Here is a 15957-nt window from a genome sequence, read left to right on the forward strand (position 1 = left end):
TTGCAGTCGTGTAGCCAATGGAAGCACGGGGGCGGGCTGGGAGGCGGGAGGGCTCGAGGAAACAGGAAGAGGGAGCGGGGAGTGAAGGGGAGAGAAACAGGGGGCTCAGGGGGCTTTGGCAACGAGGATTTGCCTAGAATTGTATTAAAATGGGGGCAGCTCACAGACCTCGGCACACACTCACCTGGTCACGTCCAGCTGCTAAAGAGACGGCCAAAACTATTGCGGGTTGCTAGACCCGGAGAGTTGCAGTCGTGTAGCCAATGGAAGCACGGGGCGGGCTGGGAGGCGGGAGGGCTCGAGGAAACAGGAAGAGGGAGCGGGGATCGAAGGGGAGGGAAACAGGGGGCTCAGGGGGCTTTGGCAACGAGGATTTGCCTAAAATTGTATTAAAATGGGGGCAGCTCACAGACCTCGGCACACACTCACCTGGACATGTCCCGCTGCTAAAGAGACGGACAAAACTATCGCGGGTTGCTAGATCCGGAGAGTTGCAGGCGTGTAGCCAATGGAAGCACGGGGGCGGGCTGGGAGGCGGGAGGGCTCGAGGAAACAGGAAGAGGGAGCGGGAAGCGAAGGGGAGAGAAACAGGGGGCTCAGGGGGCTTTGGCAACAAGGATTTGCCTAAAATTGTATTAAAATAGGGGCAGCTCACAGACCCCGGCACACACTCACCTGGTCACGTTCCGCTGCTAAAGAGACGGCCAAAACTATCGCGGGTTGATAGACCCGCAGAGTTGCAGTCGTGTAGCCAATGGAAGCACGGGGCGGGCTGGGAGGCGGGAGGGCTCGAGGAAACAGGAAGAGGGAGCGCGGAGTGAAGGAGAGAGAAACAGGGGGCTCAGGGGGCTTTGGCAACGAGGATTTGCCTAGAATTGTATTAAAATGGGGGCAGCTCACAGACCTCGGCACACACTCACCTGGTCACGTCCCGCTGCTAAAGAGACGGCCAAAACTATTGCGGGTTGCTAGACCCAGAGAGTTGCAGGCGTGTAGCCAATCGAAGCACGGGGGAGGGCTGGGAGGTGGGAGGGCTCGAGGAAACAGGAAGAGGGAGCGGGGAGCGAAGGGGAGAGAAACAGGGGGCTCAGGGGGCTTTGGCAACGAGGATTTGCCTAAAATTGTATTAAAATGGGGGCAGCTCACAGACCTCGGCACACACTCACCTGGTCACGTCCCGCTGCTAAAGAGACGGCCAAAACTATTGCGGGTTGCTAGACCCGGAGAGTTGCAGTCGTGTAGCCAATGGAAGCACGGGGCGGGCTGGGAGGCGGGATGGCTCGAGGAAACAGGAAGAGGGAGCGGGGATCGAAGGGGAGGGAAACAGGGGGCTCAGAGGGCTTTGGCAACAAGGATTTGCCTAAAATTGTATTAAAATGGGGGCAGCTCACAGACCTCGGCACACACTCACCTGGACACGTCCCGCTGCTAAAGAGACGGTCAAAACTATCGCGGGTTGCTAGACCCGCAGAGTTGCAGTCGTGTAGCCAATGGAAGCACGGGGCGGGCTGGGAGGCGGGAGGGCTCGAGGAAACAGGAAGAGGGAGCAGGGAGCAAAGGGGAGAGAAACAGGGGGCTCAGGGGGCTTTGGCAACAAGGATTTGCCTAAAATTGTATTAAAAGGCGGGCTGGGAGGCGGGAGGGCTCGAGGAAACAGGAAGAGGGAGCGGGGATCGAAGGGGAGGGAAACAGGGGGCTCAGAGGGCTTTGGCAACGAGGATTTGCCTAAAATTGTATTAAAATGGGGGCAGCTCACAGACCTCGGCACACACTCACCTGGACACGTCCCGCTGCTAAAGAGACGGCCAAAACTATCGCGGGTTGCTAGACCCGCAGAGTTGCAGTCGTGTAGCCAATGGAAGCACGGGGCGGGCTGGGAGGCGGGAGGGCTCGAGGAAACAGGAAGAGGGAGCAGGGAGCAAAGGGGAGAGAAACAGGGGGCTCAGGGGGCTTTGGCAACAAGGATTTGCCTAAAATTGTATTAAAATGCGGGCAGCTCACAGACCTCGGCATACACTCACCTGGTCACGTCCCACTGCTAAAGAGACGGCCAAAACTATCGCGGGTTGCTAGACCCGGAGAGTTGCAGGCGTGTAGCCAATGGAAGCACGGGGGCGGGCTGGGAGGCGGGCGGGCTGGGAGGCAGGAGGGCCTGAGGAAACAGGAAGAGGGAGCGGGAATCGAAGGGGAGAGAAACAGGGGGTTCAGGGGGCTTTGGCAACGAGGATTTGCCTAAAATTGTATTAAAATGGGGGCAGCTCACAGACCTCGGCACACACTCACCTGGACACATTCCGCTGCTAGAGAGACGGCCAAAACTATCGCGGGTTGCTAGACCCGGAGAGTTGCAGGCGTGTAGCCAATGGAAGCACGGGGGCGGGCTGGGAGGCGGGAGGGCTCGAGGAAACAGGAAGAGGGAGCGGGGAGTGAAGGGGAGAGAAACAGGGGGCTCAGGGGGCTTTGGCAACGAGGATTTGCCTAGAATTGTATTAAAATGGGGGCAGCTCACAGACCTCGGCACACACTCACCTGGTCACGTCCCGCTGCTAAAGAGACGGCCAAAACTATTGCGGGTTGCTTGACCCAGAGAGTTGCAGGCGTGTAGCCAATCGAAGCACGGGGGCGGGCTGGGAGGTGGGAGGGCTCGAGGAAACAGGAAGAGGGAGCGGGGAGCGAAGGGGAGAGAAACAGGGGGCTCAGGGGGCTTTGGCAACAAGGATTTGCCTAAAATTGTATTAAAATGGGGGCAGCTCACAGACCTCGGCACACACTCACCTGGTCACGTCCCGCTGCTAAAGAGACGGCCAAAACTATTGCGGGTTGCTAGACCCGGAGAGTTGCAGTCGTGTAGCCAATGGAAGCACGGGGCGGGCTGGGAGGCGGGAGGGCTCGAGGAAACAGGAAGAGGGAGCGGGGATCGAAGGGGAGGGAAACAGGGGGCTCAGGGGGCTTTGGCAACGAGGATTTGCCTAAAATTGTATTAAAATGGGGGCAGCTCACAGACCTCGGCACACACTCACCTGGACATGTCCCGCTGCTAAAGAGACGGACAAAACTATCGCGGGTTGCTAGATCCGGAGAGTTGCAGGCGTGTAGCCAATGGAAGCACGGGGGCGGGCTGGGAGGCGGGAGGGCTCGAGGAAACAGGAAGAGGGAGCGGGAAGCGAAGGGGAGAGAAACAGGGGGCTCAGGGGGCTTTGGCAACAAGGATTTGCCTAAAATTGTATTAAAATGGGGGCAGCTCACAGACCCCGGCACACACTCACCTGGTCACGTCCCGCTGCTAAAGAGACGGCCAAAACTATCGCGGGTTGCTAGACCCGCAGAGTTGCAGTCGTGTAGCCAATGGAAGCACGGGGGCGGGCTGGGAGGCGGGAGGGCTCGAGGAAACAGGAAGAGGGAGCGGGGAGTGAAGGGGAGAGAAACAGGGGGCTCAGGGGGCTTTGGCAACGAGGATTTGCCTAGAATTGTATTAAAATGGGGGCAGCTCACAGACCTCGGCACACACTCACCTGGTCACGTCCAGCTGCTAAAGAGACGGCCAAAACTATTGCGGGTTGCTAGACCCGGAGAGTTGCAGTCGTGTAGCCAATGGAAGCACGGGGCGGGCTGGGAGGCGGGAGGGCTCGAGGAAACAGGAAGAGGGAGCGGGGATCGAAGGGGAGGGAAACAGGGGGCTCAGGGGGCTTTGGCAACGAGGATTTGCCTAAAATTGTATTAAAATGGGGGCAGCTCACAGACCCCGGCACACACACACCTGGTCACGTTCCGCTGCTAAAGAGACGGCCCAAACTATCGCGGGTTGCTAGACCCGCAGAGTTGCAGGCGTGTAGCCAATGGAAGCACGGGGGCGGGCTGGGAGGCGGGAGGGCTCGAGGAAACAGGAAGAGGGAGCGGGAAGCGAAGGGGAGAGAAACAGGGGGCTCAGGGGGCTTTGGCAACAAGGATTTGCCTAAAATTGTATTAAAATGGGGGCAGCTCACAGACCCCGGCACACACACACCTGGTCACGTTCCGCTGCTAAAGAGACGGCCCAAACTATCGCGGGTTGCTAGACCCGCAGAGTTGCAGTCGTGTAGCCAATGGAAGCACGGGGCGGGCTGGGAGGCGGGAGGGCTCGAGGAAACAGGAAGAGGGAGCGCGGAGTGAAGGAGAGAGAAACAGGGGGCTCAGGGGGCTTTGGCAACGAGGATTTGCCTAGAATTGTATTAAAATGGGGGCAGCTCACAGACCTCGGCACACACTCACCTGGTCACGTCCCGCTGCTAAAGAGACGGCCAAAACTATTGCGGGTTGCTAGACCCAGAGAGTTGCAGGCGTGTAGCCAATCGAAGCACGGGGGCGGGCTGGGAGGTGGGAGGGCTCGAGGAAACAGGAAGAGGGAGCGGGGAGCGAAGGGGAGAGAAACAGGGGGCTCAGGGGGCTTTGGCAACGAGGATTTGCGTAAAATTGTATTAAAATGGGGGCAGCTCACAGACCTCGGCACACACTCACCTGGTCACGTCCCGCTGCTAAAGAGACGGCCAAAACTATTGCGGGTTGCTAGACCCGGAGAGTTGCAGTCGTGTAGCCAATGGAAGCACGGGGCGGGCTGGGAGGCGGGAGGGCTCGAGGAAACAGGAAGAGGGAGCGGGGATCGAAGGGGAGGGAAACAGGGGGCTCAGAGGGCTTTGGCAACGAGGATTTGCCTAAAATTGTATTAAAATGGGGGCAGCTCACAGACCTCGGCACACACTCACCTGGACACGTCCCGCTGCTAAAGAGACGGCCAAAACTATCGCGGGTTGCTAGACCCGCAGAGTTGCAGTCGTGTAGCCAATGGAAGCACGGGGCGGGCTGGGAGGCGGGAGGGCTCGAGGAAACAGGAAGAGGGAGCAGGGAGCAAAGGGGAGAGAAACAGGGGGCTCAGGGGGCTTTGGCAACAAGGATTTGCCTAAAATTGTATTAAAATGCGGGCAGCTCACAGACCTCGGCATACACTCACCTGGACACGTCCCGCTGCTAAAGAGATGGCCAAAACTATCCCGGGTTGCTAGACCCGGAGAGTTGCAGGCATGTAGCCAATGGAAGCACGGGGGCGGGCTGGGAGGCGGGAGGGCTCGAGGAAACAGGAAGAGGGAGCGGGGAGTGAAGGGGAGAGAAACAGGGGGCTCAGCGGGCTTTGGCAACGAGGATTTGCCTAGAATTGTATTAAAATGGGGGCATCTCACAGACCTCGGCACACACTCACCTGGTCACGTCCCGCTGCTAAAGAGACGGCCAAAACTATCGCGGGTTGCTAGACCCGCAGAGTTGCAGTCGTGTAGCCAATGGAAGCACGGGGCGGGCTGGGAGGCGGGAGGGCTCGAGGAAACAGGAAGAGGGAGCGGGAAGCGAAGGGGAGAGAAACAGGGGGCTCAGGGGGCTTTGGCAACAAGGATTTGCCTAAAATTGTATTAAAATGGGGGCAGCTCACAGACCCCGGCACACACTCACCTGGTCACGTCCCGCTGCTAAAGAGACGGCCAAAACTATCGCGGGTTGCTAGACCCGCAGAGTTGCAGTCGTGTAGCCAATGGAAGCACGGGGCGGGCTGGGAGGCGGGAGGGCTCGAGGAAACAGGAAGAGGGAGCAGGGAGCAAAGGGGAGAGAAACAGGGGGCTCAGGGGGCTTTGGCAACAAGGATTTGCCTAAAATTGTATTAAAATGCGGGCAGCTCACAGACCTCGGCATACACTCACCTGGACACGTCCCGCTGCTAAAGAGACGGCCAAAACTATTGCGGGTTGCTAGACGCAGAGAGTTGCAGGCGTCTAGCCAATCGAAGCACGGGGGCGGGCTGGGAGGTGGGAGGGCTCGAGGAAACAGGAAGAGGGAGCGGGGAGCGAAGGGGAGAGAACCAAGGGGCTCAGGGGGCTTTGGCAACGAGGATTTGCCTAAAATTGTATTAAAATGGGGGCAGCTCACAGACCTCGGCACACACTTACCTGGTCACGTCCCGCTGCTAAAGAGACGGCCAAAACTATTGCGGGTTGCTAGACCCGGAGAGTTGCAGTCGTGTAGCCAATGGAAGCACAGGGCGGGCTGGGAGGCGGGAGGGCTCGAGGAAACAGGAAGAGGGAGCGGGGATCGAAGGGGAGGGAAACAGGGGGCTCAGGGGGCTTTGGCAACGAGGATTTGCCTAAAATTGTATTAAAATGGGGGCAGCTCACAGACCTCGGCACACACTCACCTGGACATGTCCCGCTGCTAAAGAGACGGACAAAACTATTGCGGGTTGCTAGCTCCGGAGAGTGCAGGCGTGTAGCCAATGGAAGCACGGGGGCGGGCTGGGAGGCGGGAGGGCTCGAGGAAACAGGAAGAGGGAGCGGGAAGCGAAGGGGAGAGAAACAGGGGGCTCAGGGGGCTTTGGCAACAAGGATTTGCCTAAAATTGTATTAAAATGGGGGCAGCTCACAGACCCCGGCACACACTCACCTGGTCACGTCCCACTGCTAAAGAGACGGCCATAACTATTGCGGGTTGCTAGACCCGCAGAGTTGCAGTCGTGTAGCCAATGGAAGCACGGGGCGGGCTGGGAGGCGGGAGGGCTCGAGGAAACAGGAAGAGGGAGCGGGGAGTGAAGGGGAGAGAAACAGGAGGCTCAGGGGGCTTTGGCAACAAGGATTTGCCTAGAATTGTATTAAAATGGGGGCAGCTCACAGACCTCGGCACACACTCACCTGGTCACGTCCCGCTGCTAAAGAGACGGCCAAAACTATTGCGGGTTGCTAGACCCAGAGAGTTGCAGGCGTGTAGCCAATCGAAGCACGGGGGCAGGCTGGGAGGTGGGAGGGCTCGAGGAAACAGGAAGAGGGAGCGGGGAGCGTAGGGGAGAGAAACAAGGGGCTCAGGGGGCTTTGGCAACGAGGATTTGCCTAAAATTGTATTAAAATGGGGGCAGCTCACAGACCTCGGCACACACTCACCTGGTCACGTCCCGCTGCTAAAGAGACGGCCAAAACTATTGCGGGTTGCTAGACCCAGAGAGTTGCAGTCGTGTAGCCAATGGAAGCACGGGGCGGGCTGGGAGGCGGGAGGGCTCGAGGAAACAGGAAGAGGGAGCGGGGATCGAAGGGGAGGTAAACAGGGGGCTCAGGGGGCTTTGGCAACGAGGATTTGCCTAAAATTGTATTAAAATGGGGGCAGCTCACAGACCTCGGCACACACTCACCTGGACACGTCCCGCTGCTAAAGAGACGGACAAAACTATCGCGGGTTGCTAGATCCGGAGAGTTGCAGGCGTGTAGCCAATGGAAGCACGGGGGCGGGCTGGGAGGCGGGAGGGCTCGAGGAAACAGGAAGAGGGAGCGGGAAGCGAAGGGGAGAGAAACAGGGGGCTCAGGGGGCTTTGGCAACAAGGATTTGCCTAAAATTGTATTAAAATGGGGGCAGCTCACAGACCCCGGCACACACTCACCTGGTCACGTCCCGCTGCTAAAGAGACGGCCAAAACTATCGCGGGTTGCTAGACCCGCAGAGTTGCAGTCGTGTAGCCAATGGAAGCAAGGGGCAGGCTGGGAGGCGGGAGGGCTCGAGAAACAGGAAGAGGGAGCAGGGAGCGAAGGGGAGAGAAACAGGGGGCTCAGGGGGCTTTGGCAACAAGGATTTGCCTAAAATTGTATTAAAATGCGGGCAGCTCACAGGCACACACTCACCTGGACACGTCCCGCTGCTAAAGAGATGGGCAAAACTATCGCGGGTTGCTAGACCCGGAGAGTTGCAGGCATGTAGCCAATGGAAGCACGGGGGCGGGCTGGGAGGCGGGAGAGCTCGAGGAAACAGGAAGAGGGAGCGGGGAGCGAAGGGGAGAGAAACAGGGGGCTCAGGGGGCTTTGGCAATGAGGATTTGCCTAAAATTGTATTAAAATGGGGGCAGCTCACAGACCTCGGCACACACTCACCTGGACACGTCCCGCTGCTAAAGAGACGGTCAAAACTATTGCGGGTTGCTAGACCCGGAGAGTTGCAGGCGTGTAGCCAATGGAAGCACAGAGCGGGCTGGGAGACGGGAGGGCTTGAGGAAACAGGAAGAGGAAGCGGAGAGCGAAGTGGAGAGAAACAGGGGGCTTTGGCAACGAGGATTTGCCTAAAATTGTATTAAAATAGGGGCAGCTCACAGACCTCGGCACACACTCACCTGGACAAGTCCCACTGCTAAAGAGACGGCCAAAACTATCGCGGGTTGCTAGACCCGGAGAGTTGCAGGCGTGTAGCCAATGGAAGCACGGGGGCGGGCTGGAAGGCAGGAGGGCTCGAGGAAACAGGAAGAGGGAGCGGGGAGCGAAGTGGAGAGTAACAGGGGGCTCAGGTGGCTTTTGCAACAAGGATTTTCCTAAAATTGTATTAAAATGGGGGCAGCTCACAGACCTCAGCACACACTCACCTGGACACGTCCCGCTGCTAAAGAGACGGCCAAAACTATCCCGGGTTGCTAGACCCGGAGAGTTGCAGGCGTGTAGCCAATGAAAGCACGGGGGCGGTCTGGGAGGCGGGAGGGCTCGAGGAAACAGGAAGAGGGAGCGGGGAGCGAAGAGGAGAGAAACAGGGGGCTCAGGGTATATTGGTATGTGTTCTTGTCTCTTTGTGTTTTGTCTAGAGTAATGCAATTATGTAATACATGGGTTTTATTAGCTACTTATTACATATTTCACAGTACACAAAAATCTATTAAGAAAACAATTATCATTTCATTATTCAACATATTAACATTACGAATATTATACCTTCATCTTGTTCCTTGCACACAATGCTATGTTTCTGCATGAGTAGCTTAGTATACTAGATAGAACCCCATAATAGAATGCTATTTATATCCATGCATCGTTCAATGCACTAATTAGGGTATGATATTTATTGCAATGATCCTTGACACTTTTTTCGCAACATTATAATAATAATCCCTTGTACACATATTTCATGAAAAGTACACACACATGTGATGTCATCAGTGATGTCATCAATGACATTTGTGATGTCATCTTTGATGTCGTGGGTGTTAGTCTTAGCAGTGCACGGTGGTGGCGCAAGTTATGGTTGCTTAGCTTACCGTAACTGGCGAATTTCAATGGTTTTTCGGTTTTACTTGGAACCCTAACGTCTGAATATATATATAAATATATATATATATATATATATATATATATATATATATATATATATATATATATATATATATATATATATATATATATATATATATATTACATGGCCACGGCAGTGGCCATGTAGTTATGGTTAAGTTGGTGTTTCCATAGGAAGAGCACTTTTTGGGCGGCTTATAAATGCGTTCTCCCTGGACGAATCCTCACCAAACTTTGTATAAAAAGTATTTGGGTCACTCTGAATTTATTTGCAAAGGTTGGTGAGGATTCGTCCAGGGGATGCAAAGTGATAGGGGGGGTCCCAAAACTTTTTTTTCCCATAGACTGAATGGGAAAACATTTTTGCTCGCGTCTACAGCCCAAACCGCTGGACGGATTTTCACCAAATTTGGACCAGGAGCAGCGGCTTGGTCCCGAAAGAGTGCTTTTGCAAATTTGGTGAAAATCCGTCCAGTAGTTTTTTTTAAAATGACCAAAAAGTAGGTAAAAAAATTAGTTATATCTGTGTTCGGTCCGCGGACACACTTCCCTGTTCGCTCCGCAGACAGTGTCCTGATTGGCCAATCGGCTTGCGTGATGTCCGCGGACATGCAGCGTGTTCGCTGATTGGACGGCGTGGAGCATGAAGCGCATCAGATTTTCGGTAGCTCCCGCCATCTTGGATTCGCGGACGTCCGCGGACAGCGCAGTGAAACTTTGTTCAAAATTTGTATTTAGTAGAGTGTGTTGGTGTGTAGGAGTGTTTGGGGAGGGTGGGAGTGTATGAGATAGGATGAAAGTTGTGTTTTTTTATGTGTTATACGTTCTTTTTGTGTTCGATTTGTCTGCGGACATCACTGGTGTTCTGAAATGTTCTAAATAAACTGAATGGGGGGTGTTCTGAGGACTCAATATGTGTCAGTTTTGGTCGCAAGCAAGCTGAAACTGTTCTAAGAACACTCGCGGTGTCCTGAAATGTTTGCAAATAAACAAAATGGGGGTGTCCTGAGGACGCTGTCCGTATTGTTCATTGTCAAGTTGAATGTGTTCTAAGAACACTTGCGGTCTCCTGAAATGTTTGCAAATAAACAAGATGGTGGTGTTCTGAAGACGCTTCTAAGAACACTCGCGGTGTCCGGGGAATGTTCGTAGGGGGTGTCTTGAGGACACTGTCCGTATTGTTCTCTGTCAAGTTGAATGTGTTCTAAGAACACTCGCTGTGTCCTGAAATGTTCGCAAATACACATAATGGGGGTGTTCTGAAGACGTTGTCGAACACTCGCTGTGTCCTGAAATGTTCCCAAATATGAATGGGGGTTGTGGATGGCAAGTTGAATGTGTTCTAAGAACACTCGCGGTGTCCTGAAATGTTCCCAAATAAGCAAAATGGGGGTGTCCTGAGGACGCTGTCCGTATTGTTCTCTGTCAAGTTGAATGTGTTCTAAGAAAACTCCCGGTGTCCTGAAATGTTTGCAAATAAACAAGATGGTGGTGTTCTGAAGACGCTTCTAAGAACACTCGCGGTGTCCGGGGAATGTTCGTAGGGGGTGTCCTGAGGACGCTGTCCGTATTGTTCTCTGTCAAGTTGAATGTGTTCTAAGAACACTCGCAGTGTCCTGAAATGTTCGCAAATACACAAAATGGGGGTGTTCTGAAGATGTTGTTGAACACTCGCTGTGCCCTGAAATGTTCGCAAATATGAATGGGGGGTAGTGGCTGGCAAGTTGAATGTGTTCTAAGAACACTCGCGGTGTCCTGAAATGTTCGCAAATAAACAAAATGAGGGTGTCCTGAGGACGCTGTCCGTATTGTTCTCTGTCAAGTTGAATGTGTTCTAAGAACACTTGCGGTGTCCTGAAATGTTCGCAAATACACAAAATGGGGTGTTCTGAAGACGTTGTCGAACACTCGCTGTGTCCTGAAATGTTTTCAAATATGAATGGGGTTGTGGCTGGCAAGTTGAATGTGTTCTAAGAACACTTGCAGTGTCCTGAAATGTTCGCAAATAAACAAAATGGCGGTGTTATGAAGACGTTTCTAAGAACACTCGCAGTATCCGGGGAATGTTCGTAGGTGGTGTCCTGAGGACGCTGTCCGTATTGTTCTCTGTCAAGTTGAATGTGTTCTAAGAACACTCGCGGTGTCCTGAAATGTTCGCAAATACACAAAATGGGGGTGTTCTGAAGACGTTGTCGAACACTCGTTGTGTCCTGAAATGTTCGCAAATATGAATGGGGGGTTGTGGCTGGCAAGTTGAATGTGTTCTAAGAACTCTCGCGGTGTCCTGAAATGTTCGCAAATAAACAAAATGGGGGTGTCCTGAGGATGCTGTCCGTATTGTTCTCTGTCAAGTTCAATGTGTTCTAAGAACAATCGCGGTGTCCTCAAATGTTCGCAAATAAACAAGATGGTGGTGTTCTGAAGACGCTTCTAAAAACACTCGCGGTGTCCTGGAATGTGCGTAGGGGGTGTCCTGAAGGTGTAGTCCGTATTGTTTGCTGGCAAGTTGAATGTGTTCTAAGAACACTCGCGGTGTCCTGAAATGTTCGCAAATAAACAAAATGGGGGTGTCCTGAGGACGCTGTCCGTATTGTTCTTTGTCAAGTTGAATGTGTCCTAAGAACTCTCGCGTTGTTCTGAAAAGTTCGTAGGGGGTGTCCTGAAGATGCTGTTCGTATTGTTCGATGGCAAGTTGAATGTGTTCTTAGAACACTCATGGTGTCCTGAAATGCTCGCAAATAAACAAAATGGGGGTGTTCTGAGGACACTGTCCGTATTGTTCGTTGTCAAGTTGAAAGTGTTCTAAGAACTATCGCGTTGTTCTGAAATGTTCCTAGGGGGTGTCCTGAAAACGCTGTCCGTATTGTTCGCTGGCAAGTTGAAAGTGTTCTAAGAACACTTATAATGTCCGCAGACATTAAAAGTTTCCATAGACCATAGTTGAAATGTTTGACTCTATGGATGTGATATGCTGCGGTGGTTGTTGCCAGGGCATAGAGTCCAAATGGCCATGCACCCAAGACTCTATGCCCTGGAAACAACCACCGCAGCATATCACATTCATATTTGCTTATAACTTTGTGTGAAAAACAAATGTATAAGGAACAAAGGTATTAGATACTATGGATGTGATATGCTGCTATTGTTCTCCTTATTATTGTATACTTACTGTTTGGTCTAGTAACCGGAGTACATGTATTTCTTGTTAATTTCTGTGATAAAAGAAAATAGCATGTTAGTATTAGTATTTTGTAATGACTTATTACATTGTATAATCAACATATTTTTTTTGGACCCTCATATTTAGTAGATTACAAATCAGAGTACTGTGCAATTTGCTCAGTTTCTGCATTTGTTGCTAAAATCATTGGGTCTGTGAGAGAAAAAAAATCCATGTTGGATTAAAAAAAAAACTTTTTCTGTTATGCTACAGTTCATTTGTTTGTTTGTTTTCAGTGTTCACTTGTTGTTTCTGGCTAATGCTTTATACTTTGGCTTGTTGCATTTTTTTGGAGCAGTAACATTATTTATTTGTTTGGATATTATAAAATTTTGGAGCAGTTAGATACCAATTGGCGTATTCTAACTGTCTATTTTTTTATATAATTTAGTGGTATTGATTTATCTATTTGGATATTGTTAAATTTTGGGACAGTTAGATACCAATTGGCGTACTCTGTGTATTTTTTGGTCTAATTTAGTGGTATTCATTTATCTGATTAGTTGTTGTGGAATCTTTGAGCAGTTAGATAGCTTTTGGAGTATTCTAACAGTTTATATTTTTTTAACACAAGTTTACTTAGGGTTTAAATAAAGTTTAGTTATCAAATTTTGGTTTTAAGAACATCAAATAAGCGTTTGTAAGATGTGCTGGTAATCTCTGCTTTAGAGTAATGGTACTATCATTACATTCAAACCATCCACATTTCTTTTTTATATATGCAGTGTAGTGCCCTGAATTGGTTGTGGCTCCTGCGTGGTAGATTATACCTATTGTTGTGAAGGTTTTCTTACCAAGTGATATTTGACCATGTGTGAATCCAGTCAGCTTGCAGTTGTTTTTGGTACCATCTGCATTGTAACATAGAAGCATTAGTATTATGTATTTACTATGTGTTTGTATTACTAACGTGGAGCGATTATCTGAATTGCAGGTAGAGCATAATCTACCATGGTTTGCATTTTGTACAAGTCGCTGAAATGGAATGGATTCACAATTTGGTATTGATATATATATGAAGCGTTCATTGGGGATTTCTTCTTGTGTCACATTGTTGCAGAGAGTGCATGTATGTTTCCACATGTATGAAATCTGAAAGATTTCATTTATAGGTATGTTTTTGTTTTCCAGTACTTGTAGTAAGTACATTAGAAATTATTGTGGATCTTCCTGTGAGTTTATAGTGAATGTCACCATTCCAGCACAGTAGTCCAATTGTTGTCTTATTCCATAAACACTATACGTGTTGTCAGGATTGTTTGCTGCATTTCAGTGAAGTACTACCATTTGCAAACACAATGGGTCTGTACTGTGTAAGTAAATGTTGTCAACAATTGGTAGTAATTGAAATAGAATATTCATTGCTACATTTGCGTAGCAACTTACACCAACTATATTTGAGAATTTAAATGATCCAGGTAGTTCTGTATCTAACTGCTTTTTTTGGAGTTTGTCTTCCTTCTTTAAAGAAGTACCTGGTTTATTTTCCCTAATTGATTCTTTTTTGCTTGTGGTACTTGATGAAGTATTAGTTTCTTTTACTCTCTTTGGAGGACTTGCAGTGACATCCTGTTGCATTTCTGTTTTATTTATTTTTCTTTTATAACGTTTTACTTTTTGTGGAACAGAATATGTGTTTAGGTGGGGGGTGTATAGTGAGCGAAGTCTATTGTATTCTAAAATGCAAGGAATATCAGCGTTTATTTTACTTGCATCAAAGTTGATTAGAAATAGACCGTCAAGTGTACGTAAGCGTGATAGTCCTACGTAGCTCATGCCTTCTTTAAAGACTTTGTTACCAATATCTATCATTGCTTTGTCTAGGGTAAGACCTTGTGATTTATGAATCGTGACTGCGTATGCAAGAGTTAGAGAAAATTGTTCTCCACGTACATACATATCTTTGAAGAGAAGGAATCTAGCTGTTGAGCGTCCTATCCTTTTCACTTCTGAAAGTTTGTCAAAGAGTATATTGACAAACTGAATTTTGTTGTCGCGTGGGTATGTTTGAAAGCCAACAACTGTACCCAGTGCTCCATTAACTAGTCCTTGGTCCACGTCAAGGTTACGTTTAAGCATTACTCTGCAATTTAAGGATAATTTTAATATCTTTTCTAAGCCTGCTGTGTTTGAGATTGATTTTTCTAAACTATTTAGTCTTGTTGTGGCTTGGTCACACATGGGTAGTGTCATACCATGTACATCTAGTTTGTCTGTGGCGCTAATTTCCATGATTGGTTGCATTTCTTTACTTAGCATGATTTCATTGAGTTTGAAACAGCTTGCAAGAGTTGGCATTAAGGCCATACAATTGACATTTTTGTGGGCTAATTGTTCCATAAAATCTGTAGCACATGCATTATCGCCATAAAGTGCATTAATGTGCCGGGTTTTCAATATTGCTTCTGCTTCTTTAGAAAGTATACCAACTCTGATACTTTTTAAAATGTTGGCATAAGTGAGATCTGCAGATTGCCGCATGTTTTCTGTTAATTCTCTGTATTGGAAATGTTGCCAAAGGTTGACATTTCCAATGCTGCCAACAGTTTTACGGCAGAGTTTGTGTCCTAATGTTTTAAAAATAGGCTCACCTTTTACTGGTGTTAATTGAAGCAGATCTCCAAAAACAATAATGTGTTTTCCTGCAAAGAGCTCTTCATATTCTGTTTTGAGTACTTCTTGTAATCTGAGGTGAATCAAAGCTAACATCAGGTTGGAGACCATGCTCACTTCATCTATTAGTAGCATTTTCATTTGTTTCAATACTCTGCGTAATTCCATTGCAGCTTCTGCAGAAAGTTTGTAATAGTCTAATTTGTTCTGGTGTTCTACTGGAAATAGTAGTAATCGGTGTAATGTAACACCACCTATATTGTAGGCAGCTAAAACTGTGGGGGCAGTGACAACAGCTGACAGTTTGTTGTTTGTCAATTGTTGAAGGAACTTACTAATGATTTTGATTAGGAATGTTTTGCCAGAACCAGCTTCACCACTGACGTACAGTAGTATAGGTTTATAATTATGGCAGGAACATTCTTTATTTTCATGTTTTACACCATGTGCAATTTGTTTTGTTACTTCTTGAAAAATGCTACTTTGCTCATTGTTTAGTTTTGATTGTAGTATAGTTAAGTCTTCCTTATCTTCATACTGACACGTTGTGTTTTCTACTTCTATCATAGCTAATTCTAATTCTGCCTCATTCATTATCATAGCTAATTCTGCCTCATTCATTATTAGCGGTTCTCCCAGTGGTTCTTGGCTTCCTGTTACAGAAGGTTGACTACTGTCAGTAGTGTCCTTATCTAATTGGGCTTGGAGTTCTTCTTCGTGTTGCTGTTCATTGTGCAACATTGCTTTGTACTGTGTAAAGTTTACATCAGTTATAGTGCTTTCATTTGCTTTGAAAGCATCCCCATATGAGTCATAGTTATCTATTAATTGTTCTTCTTTTCTCCATGGTTTGAAGAGTTGTAGCAGGGACATGTAATATACTTCTTTATGTTGAGGAGTCTTTAATGACAATTTGATATGATTAATTAAATTTGGTTTAGTGAGTTTAACTAAGATGCCTTCACAGTTTGTCACTCTATAGTTACCTTTGTTTTCATCAGGTTTCATATTATTTTTGTATGT

The sequence above is a fragment of the Ambystoma mexicanum genome, chromosome 7q (genome assembly GCF_040938575.1).
Source record: "Ambystoma mexicanum isolate Mex_15411 chromosome 7q, UKY_AmexF1_1, whole genome shotgun sequence".
Classification (NCBI taxonomy): Eukaryota; Metazoa; Chordata; class Amphibia; order Caudata; family Ambystomatidae; genus Ambystoma; species Ambystoma mexicanum.